Below are 10,591 nucleotides of genomic sequence, written 5' to 3'. Positions count from 1 at the left end.
GTGCTATGCCCAATCCATAAAAAAGGAGACCCCACAATCTGCGCCAACTACCGTGGGATTAGCCTTCTCAACATCGCATATAAGGTTCTATCGAGCGTATTGTGTGAAAGATTAAAGCCCACCGTCGACAAACTGATTGGACCTTATGAGTGTGGCTTTAGACCTGGAAAATCAACAACCGACCAGATATTCACCATGCGCCAAATCTTGGAAAAGACCCGTGAAAGGAGAATCGAAACACACCACCTCTTCTTCGATTTCAAAGCTGCTTTCGACAGCACGAAAAGGAACTGCCTCTAAGCCGCGATGTCTGAATTTGGTATCCCCGCAAAACTAATAAGGCTGTGTAAACTGACGTTGAGCAACACGAAGAGCTCCGTTAGAATCGGGAAGGACCTCTCCGAGCCGTTCGATACCAAACGAGGTTTCAGACAAGGCGATTCCCTATTGTGTGACTTTTTCAACCTGCTTCTGGAGCAAATAGTTCGAGCTGCAGAACTTAGTAGAGAAGGCACCATCTTTTATAAGTGTGTACAGCTGCTGACGTATGCTGATGATATTGATATCATCGGCCTTAACACCCGCGCCGTTAGTTCTGCTTTCTCCAGACTAGACAAGGAAGCAAAACAAATGGGTCTGGCAGTGAACGAGGGCAAAACGAAATATCTCCTGTCATCAAACAAACAGTCGTCTCACTCGCGACTTGGCACTCACGTCACTGTTGGCAGTCATTACTTTCAAGTTGTAGATAATTTCGGCTGTTTAGGAACCAGTATTAACACCACCAATAATGTCAGCCTGGAAATCCAACGCAGGATTGCTCTTGCCAACAGGTGCTACTTCGGACTGAGTAGGCAATTGAGAAGTAAAGTCCTCTCTCGACGAACAAAACCCAAACTCTATAAGTCGCTCATAATTCCCGTCCTGCTACATGGTGCAGAGGCTTGGACGATGTCAACAACTGATGAGTCGACGTTGCGAGTTTTCGAGAGAAAAGTTCTGCGAAAGATTTATGGTCCTTTGCGCGTTGGCCACGGCGAATATCGAATTCGATGGAACGATGAGCTGTACGAGATATACGACTACATTGACATAGTTCAGCGAATTAAAAGACAGCGGCGAAATGGCGAGGCGTTAACAGCAGCGCATCTACTAATAGGATGCTCCCTGCAGGCATTACCCCCGGAGAAGGTGCCAGTGGACCCAGTTCGTTCTTACGAGAGATGGCGACTTGTTTGCTGTCTCAAGCAACAGTTCTGGCGACAGTGGTCCAAAGTTTACCTGACGGGCCTTCAGGAACGCAACAAGTGGCTGCACCCCAAACGCAGAATTCAGCTCAACGACCCCGTTCTCGTCCACGAGGACAACGTGGCACCGCAGCAGTGGGTACTTGGGCGTGTCGTCGCAACCGTCGAAGGGCAAGACGGCAAGGTGCGAGTCACAGACGTTGCAACCAAGGCGGGAACTATTAAGCGTCCCATCCACAAACTGGCCGTGCTTCCACTGGAAATTGAAGGAATCTGATCCTGTCAATGTGGCCGGTGTTGCGTCAAGCGACAGATTTATACCTAAAACAATAATAATCAAATGAATTTTGAAATACTGAATATTGAATTATAAAAATTAAATTATGAAATTCTATTAGGTAAAATACTTACCTTAATGATGCATTCTTAATATTAATCTATTACTTACCTTAATACTTATCTTAACATAAGCTAGTACAATGTTTAACGAAAGATAAGTACTTACCCACTTTGTAACATATACTTATATTACGACTAGATTAAGCCGTTAGTTTAAGATTTAGGCTAAGCGACTGCATAAAATGAAATAAAACCTCCTATTGTAATTGAACCGTGAAACCGAACGCACGCTTTTTCTTTACCGGAACAATTTATACGTCTTTCTTGACAGGTAATTGGAGTGATTTAAAGTTGCGCATCCCTAACTACATATGACGACATTGGCATAGTTCAGCGAATGGGACGCAGAGGAAGAGGAAGACCTCCACTTCGTTGGAAGGACCAAGTGCAGAAAGACCTGGCGAAGAGAAGAAACGACTGGCGCGCTGTTGTTAACTCGGCTATAATCGCGTAAGCGGTGTCTACGCCAGTAAAGAAGAAGAAGAAACAAACTTAAACGAATAAAATAATGTACATACATCGGTATCTAAACAAAATAGTAATAAGTAAACATACTAGTTAGTATAAATCGAAGTAAGAACCGTGTAATTAGTTAGTCTTAGTTAGTGCAGCTCAAAATATATTCCTATGACTTATTTTTATTTCTGGTAAAAACTAACTCCGGCGAGGCATTGAAATTTTTTAATCATTAAATGATGGCTATATCTGCGAACACTTTCGAAAAAGGCTTAAGTTTAAATTAAAGAATTTGGTAGTTTTTTAAAATGATACTACTAACGTATAATGTATTAAATATATCAATATTAAAAATTAAAGACGGCGAATATCCCCTCCTTAAGTGGGTTTGGGACCCGTCACGTAAATAAACGCACTCAACGACAAATAGCAACCATCCTCGGTGGAAAGACCCCTCTTTTGATGACGACCATGGCAAACACATTGAGGTTAAAGATTTAAGGGCATGCACCTGGAATGTCCGGTCCCTTAATTGGGAAGGTGCCGCTGCCCGGCTGGTTGATTTTCTCGTTAGAGTGAAGGATGACATCACCGCTGTCCAAATAAGCCATCACAGCGAAGTTCTTCAAGATATCATTCAAAAGATGCCTTCAATGAGGGCTTGGAGCGCACCTATTACAGCTGCCTCCGACACGATATCAAAATCGTGCTTGGCGACTTTAACGTTAGGGTGAACAATGAAAGTAAATCACAAGGAAGGTTCGACGTTGAGAAGTTGCAATCACAACAAACAGCCGAACGATTTCCTACTCGACTTGCACTCCTGCTCTCTGAAAGCACTCGTCAAAAACTCGGTATAAGGAACTTTGGGACGGCATTTCCATACGTACAGCTGAAAGAAACCATTGGTTTTTGGAAAATGCGAAGTAACAGCTGGTACGAAGTGCCGTGTCCTAGCGGAGAGAAAACAGACTGCCTACCTGGCAGCGTTACGATCGACCACATACTTAGATTTTAGAAGGAAACCTTCTCCAGCCTGCTGAATGACAGTGAATCTACAACGCCAGGAGAAGGCGAACCCAATTCTCCAATCGACGAAGATGGAGCAGACGTTCCATTGCCCTACCATAAAGAAGTTCGAATAGCAGTTACCCGTCTGAAGAATAACAAAGCGGCGGGGCCGATGGATTGCCGGTCGAGCTATTCAAACACGGCGGCGAAGGACTGATAAGGAGTATGCATCAGCTTCTTTGTAAAATATGGTCGGACGAAACCATGCCCAACAATTGGAGTTTAAATGTGCTCTGCCCAATCCACAAAAATGGAGATCTTACAATCTACGCCAATTACCGTGGAGTAAGTCTAAAACAAGTCCTAAACATCACGTATAAGGTTCTATCGAGCATATTGTGTGAAAGATTAAAGCCCACCGTCGACAAACTGATTGAACCTTATCTATGTTGCTTTAGACCTGGCAAATCAACAACCTAGCAGATATTCACCATGCGCCAATTGAAAAGAGAATCGACACGCACCACCTTCTCATAGATTTCAAAGCTGTTTTTGACAGCACGAAAAAGAGCTGTCTTTATGCTGCGTTGTCTGGATAAACTGATGTTGAGCATCAGCAAGAGCTCTGTCAAGATCGGGAAGGACCCCTCCGAGCCGTTCGATTCCAAACGAGGTTTCAGATAAGGCGACTTCTTCAATCTGTTCTTGGAGAAAATAATTCGACCTGCAGAACTAAACAGAGAAGCACCATCTTCTATAAAAGTGTACAGCTGCTGGCGTGTGCTAATGATATTGATATCATTTGCATTAACAACCGCGCTGTTAGTTTTGCTTTCTCCAGTGAACGAGGGCTAGGCGAAATATCTCCTGTCATCAAACAAACAGTCGTCGTACTCGCGACTAGGCTCCCACGTCACTTTTGAACTTTATAACTTCGAAGTCTTAGATAATTTCGTCTATTTTGGAACCAGTATAACACCAACAACAACGTCAGCTTTGAACTCCAACGCAGAATATCTCTTACCAACAGATGCTACTTCGGACTAAGTAGGTAATGGAGAAGTAAATTCCTCTCTCTGCGAACAAAAACAAATCTCTATAAGTCACTTACTAGCTTTTAAATGATTTTGGCTATAGCTGAATGTGTTTTGTTTTTAATTTTTAAATTTTTGGTAAATAACATGTCATTAATTTATTTCTAAATAAAAAATTTGTATACCGCAAAAAGTGCCGCTATTAAGTGTTGTCAATTATGCACAACACTGGAAAATTTTGAATGGTAACGAGTGTGTGTATATCTAATTAAACTGTTTTACTTAGTAGTGGAGATTTATTTTTTTTCGCAAAATTCAACCGGTTGTCAACGTTTTCGTGGAATTTTTGAACGTATTGTAGTGAAGTGCGTTACAATCGGTGTCAGAAGTGGAAAATTCCCAAGGAGATAATTTTTCGAAAGTGACAAAGGTTAACGGTTTGAAGCCCCATTCGCAGCACAATTTGTAGTAGGTCAAACAACGTCAAGTGGGCCATGTAAAATTCAAAAAATCTCCGATTTTGAAAATTAGCAGTTCATTAGGAAGGCGACCAGAAGCATACCCCGTGATATAAATATTTCGTCAAATTAATTTTTTTGTTAAAGTTACTGAAGGTTGAAATTTAGAAAAAATGGTAAAATGGTAAAATTGTATAATTATTTTCTCATAAACTACTGAAGAGAAATCGATGAAATTTTTTGAACCCAAAGAAAAATGTCCGTACTAATTTCTAAATAGTTTTTCATGGTCAATTTTTTTTAATAATAGTATTACCCATAATTTTTTGTTAAGCAATTCAAATTTTTTATGTGTTCTTCACTCTAAAAAACTGAAAAGTATGTGACACAACGCAGAAAATATTCACCTTTCATAATGTGGAAAAAAATTTTTGTTCATTTATACCATTCCAGATATATTAAATTTTTCGTTCCCCTACCTCTCTTAAAACTGTGGTTAGATAAAATTAAAATTTATTTTGCAATTTTAATTTCATTTCATTTTCAATTTTAAAATTCGCGACAAATTAAAACACACAATACGACAATATTGCATAATAAACGTTCAATAAATATTGCCATTAGGGATCGCGATTAATATAAAAATATTGAACGTGTAGCCAGCGTCATAGAATCTGATGATGGCTTATTTTTACCTTTTTCGTTTTTGATATCTCATATCTAAGAGAAGAAGGTGTGGGCACACAGACAAGAATTATCACATCTGGCAGCACTGTTTGTCAGTTATTCTATTATTTCATTCTCTTTATATTCTTCTTGGAAATTTACAGTTTCAACTGAATTCTAAGTTTTTAGTTTTAAAAAGCGTCACAAACGCCAACAAGTCAAGAAGTCTTTAGAATTATCTTAATAAATAATCGTTTAAATATTAAATGTAGTGTATTAATACCGCCACATAATTGCTGACCTCGACGTGATTAAACAGCACACGTTAAATGGTGGCTTCATTGCCGCCACATAATTGGTGACCCGACGACTGCACAGCACACCATAATTGGTACACCTACAGTTTAACAACACTACATCACCTTGCTGCCCAGTTGCGCTTACGAAGCCGCGCAACTGCAACTGGCGGAAACGGCCAACGCAATACACCACCTGTACGCCCACGGCCTCGGCAGCGAACAAGAAATCCAATGGGCGTCCAGCATCGATCTCAAGGGCCTCTCGCCAGCCTCGATGATGCCACGACCTACTACATTAGCGCCAGCGATTTGTATCAGCCCAATTTGGCTGGTACAGCGCAACAACAGGGCCACAACCTTCAACAACAACAACAGCAAAATCAGCACGTACAAATGCAACTGCAATCGCAGATGCAACTGCAACAGCGCAGTAACAGCAACAACGGACGCTACAACTGCAGTTGCCACTTCAACACCAGCTATATTAAACATAAATTTTAAACAATATCTTTTCAACAGGACCTGTCGCTGGAGCAGCGCACATAAGTATAGCACCGCTTATCTACCAGCAGCAACAGCAAGCACCACCATCACCACTGCCGCAAACTTTGTAGCAGCAGCATCGCCAACAACGGTAACACATCGCCAACTATTCATTTACGATCGCACATCGAGTACGAAATTACTCGTCGACACAGGCACGGATATTTCGGCAACTTCGCTTTCTCGTAAACTAAAAATAGTAACTCCTTTTCGACTGCAAGCTGTAAACGGTAGTAAAGTCGGAACTTACGGAGATAAGACGCTCAACTCAGTCTCGCTCGTGTAGGCTCCTATGCAACCGTCATACCCTAACCGAGAACTGCACAACAACCACTTAACCAGCCCATTTGGCCAGTGTCAACAGAATCCAATGTGGTTTAACGTGGGTATCTGCTTAAGGAGGCTCAAATCCACGGTGTTTTCTATTACTAGAAACACACAGATCAAAACAATGCGTTGATCAGCGCCCCAAAGTGTAAGTGTGTGCACCCACACTACACTCTGGAAAAACCAAGGTATGAATGCCTGCCACACACACATACACTTTGGTTCCAAATTGAAAGGGTGGGACTCCCTTTCCACCTTGGTCGGGTGCGAGGCCCATCTAAAACCTCTGCCGTACTCTGGGTCCGGCACTCGGCCGCAGTGCGACTCCACATTGGACTAAGTCCTTCCTGCATTTAGGTTTAAACCACAGCCACCACGAATCTCCCCAAAAGGCCAAGACCCAATGAGCAGACTGGAGCGAACTCCAGGGGCGGCTGCTCCCCGTGGTACCATGTTTTAGTCTTTGGTGTGACCTGTAGCCCAAGCTTGCGCTTAAGCTACTGCCAGTCGAGCCCCCAAGAATTCCAAGGAATTCCTAAGAACCCGACTGTATGATGTGTTATCCGTCAAATCTATTTAGTGTTTGTTATATAATCGCAAACCCATTCAAAGAATATGATAGTATTTCAATATAGCACTTTTCTGACATCTCTGACCATGCCGACATTCAATAAACCAGACATGTGAATGTCGGACATAGTGCATTTGGCTTTTAGTCGCCTCTTACGACAGGCATGCCTTGCCGCGGGCATATTCGGTTTCCCCCCCTACCTAAAGGGGGCCCCCCCTACCCGCAGGGGGAGGCCAGTGTCAACAGTACGCCGCACAGCCGTACTCTCACCAAGCAAATAAATTCGCAACAACCACTTAACCATACCAATTGGCCAGGGACAACAGTACGCCGCACAGCCGTACTCTCACCGAGCAAATGAATTCGCTACATACATCAACCAGCCTAACTACACCAAGCATCCGCACTAGGATCTAGTAATGGAACTCAACCTTAAAAAAGTCCAGCAGGACTTTATTTGAGGGGGAGTACTGTGGGCACATAGACGAGAATTATCACATCTGGCAGCACTGTTTGTCAGTTATTATATTATTTCATTCTCTTTATATTCTTCTTGGAAATTTACAGTTTCAACTAAATTCTAAGTTTTTAGTTTAAAGACGCGTCACTTCTTGTACAAACGCCAACAAGTGAAGAAATCTTTTGAATTATCATAACAAATAATCGTTAAAATATTAGATGGGGTGTATTAATACCGCCACAAAGGCATAATGATGTTTACAGAACACTTTCTCAGAATACTCGCGGTATAACGATTGCAAAATATAGCTGTATGGATAATCTATAATGTACAATATTTCTCAACAATTTTTAAATAAATAAATAGTTTTAGTTGCTACGTTTCTTTATTTCATTCACTAACACCCATAAATTGGTGACCTCCGACATTTTTAATTAAAAATCAAAGAAATTGTCCGTTCTTTTTCAATCCCCGTTTTAAAACAATCAAGTGATTCTACGAACTCGCTCAACGAACATAGTGTGCGGCAAAGTGTTATAAAATAAAATCCGAACACGCGGTCATAGAGCGAACGACGACGAACATTCTCGAAAAATACATCGTGCCGTGGAAATTTTTCAGTAACTCGGCATGCCGAAACAACGATTCACTTCAAAAACGGCAACTCTAACTACAAAGATACGACTCAATTAAATGTCGACTGATCAAAGATTTCACCGATTCGGAAAATAAGAAGCTGAATCGAATGGTCAAAGAGTGCGACATGGGCGATCAAAAATCATCTCACTTACTTCGACAAATACGCGTTTTGTCCGGCGGTGCATTACATGACAATGCAATTTAAACATTTTGGCTCGATAAATTGCCTGAAAGTGTGCGCGCAGCGATTTAGAACGATATGCTCAAAAAGCCGACAAAATTATGGATGCTTTAAAGCAGACAATTGACGCCTTCCGGCGAGAAATCAACGAAATTAAAGTAAATTCTTCCAGCAATCAACGCTGGAACAAACAACGTTCTCGTACTCGTTCACAAAGCCAGGTTAGCAAGTTCCCGAATTGTTATTATCATCATGGATTCGGCGCTGATGCCAAGAAGTGTTTACAACCGAGTGCATACAAGAAGGAGGGAAACTAAAGACCGCTTCGCCTCCGACGGTCAGCTAGCAGGCAGTCAAAAATCACGCCGGCTCTTTATCACCGATCGTAAGACTCATCTCAAATTTTTAGTGGACAGAGGAGCAAACTCAAAATATTGAATTATTCGCTATTCGAGGCCAACGGATCAATCATCAACACATACGGTAACAAACAAATTTGAATCGACATAGGACTACGAAGAGAATTCACATTAAGTTTCATAATTGCTGACGTCACAAAACCAATTTTGGGCGCAGATTTTCTTTGACAGAGAAACCAAACTCGAAGCAAAATGCGTTTCTAATTTCGTCATAAATGAGCCGGTATTTTCAATTAACAGCGACAACGTATGTAAAAAGCTGCTAACTGAATTTAAAGATCTTACGACACCGACTTGCTATGACACGACGAAAGCAACGAAAACAGCTGTTCGTCATCAAATCATCACCATTGGACAACCAGTTTATTCACGCGCACGTTGTTTAAATCAAGATAAACTCGTCAACGCTAAGAAAGAATTCGAGTACATGATCAACATAGGAATTTGTCAACCGTCACAAAGTGAATGGACCAGTCCATTAAACATGGTTCCAAAAAAAGGATGGACTTTGGCAACCGTGTGGAGATTATCGACGTTTAAACGCTCAAACAGCTTGTGATCGCTCCCCAGTCAAACACATTCGCGATTTCACGCATAATGTAAACGGAAAAGGAATGTTTTCTGTTCTTGATTTGGAGAAAGCTTATTTGAACATTCTAATCGCCGACGAAGATCGAAAGAAGACAGCCATAATCAAACCGTTTGGGCTGTTTGAATAAGACGTTATGACCTTTGGAACGCAGCGCAAACATTTTAACTATTCATGGATCAGGTATTATTCGATTTGGACTTTGTATTCTGCTACATCGACGACATTTGCATTGCATCGAAGAACAAATAAGAGCATTTTCAACATATTCGTTTTGGAACGGTTACGCGAACACGGCTTAAATATCAACGTCGCTAAATGCGAATTCGCGCAGGAAGGTGTTATGTTTGGGTCATCGAGTCAGTAAAGCCGGCATTCGACCATCAACCGACAAAATAGACGCTATCGCAAATTATCCAAGAAACTTCGTAAGTTCCTAGAAATCATTAACTTTTATCGCGATTTTATTCCTAATGCAGCTCAAACTCAAAGCCGACTACGCGTTCTAATCAAAGGCAACAAGAAAAACGATAATCCGTCAGTTATTTCGACCGAAAATGCCGAAAGGGCTTTCGAAGAATATAAGCAGGCATTGATTGACGCAATTACGTTAAAACATCCATTGCCAAAAGCTAAACTGGCACTTCACGTCGACGCTAGCAATTTTTCGGTTAGAGCAGCTCTTCATCAAGTCAGCGAAGAGAAATTTGAGCCATTTGGATTTTATTCAAAACGAATGACTGACCACCAGAAGCGCTACAGCACATATGATCGCGACTTAATAGCAATTTACCAATCAGTCAAACATTTTAAACCCATTGTTGAAGGTAGGCGCTGCAAAATTATGACCGATCATAAACCAATAACATTTGCATTTTTACAAAATCCCGAGAAGGCATCGTCAGGACAATTACATCATTAGGATTTTATCGGTCAGTACACCACTGATATCTGTTACATTTCCGGGAAAGACAACATCGTAGCTGATTTTTTCCCACGCATCGAAAGTTTGTCAACCCGCGAAGCAATTAATTTTGAAGAGTTAGCTGAGAGTCAGAAAATCGACCAAGAATTTATTGATTTTTTGAAAAGCAACACGTCAAGTTTACAACTAAAATTGGTTAATATCCCGAACGCAACCAAAGCCATTGTTTCTGACATTTCACCGAAGCACGTACGACCATTCATCACTAAGGATTTTCGTCAACAATGCATGAATGAACATTTTCATAGAACTATGAATTCGGCTTTCAAATGTCAAAGCAATGAAAGCTGAACCGAAACACTGCCAA

Source organism: Bactrocera tryoni, unplaced genomic scaffold (genome assembly GCF_016617805.1).
Source record: "Bactrocera tryoni isolate S06 unplaced genomic scaffold, CSIRO_BtryS06_freeze2 scaffold_25, whole genome shotgun sequence".
NCBI lineage: Eukaryota > Metazoa > Arthropoda > Insecta > Diptera > Tephritidae > Bactrocera > Bactrocera tryoni.
The sequence above is the reverse complement of the archived record's forward strand: the minus strand, read 5'-3'. Positions refer to the sequence as shown.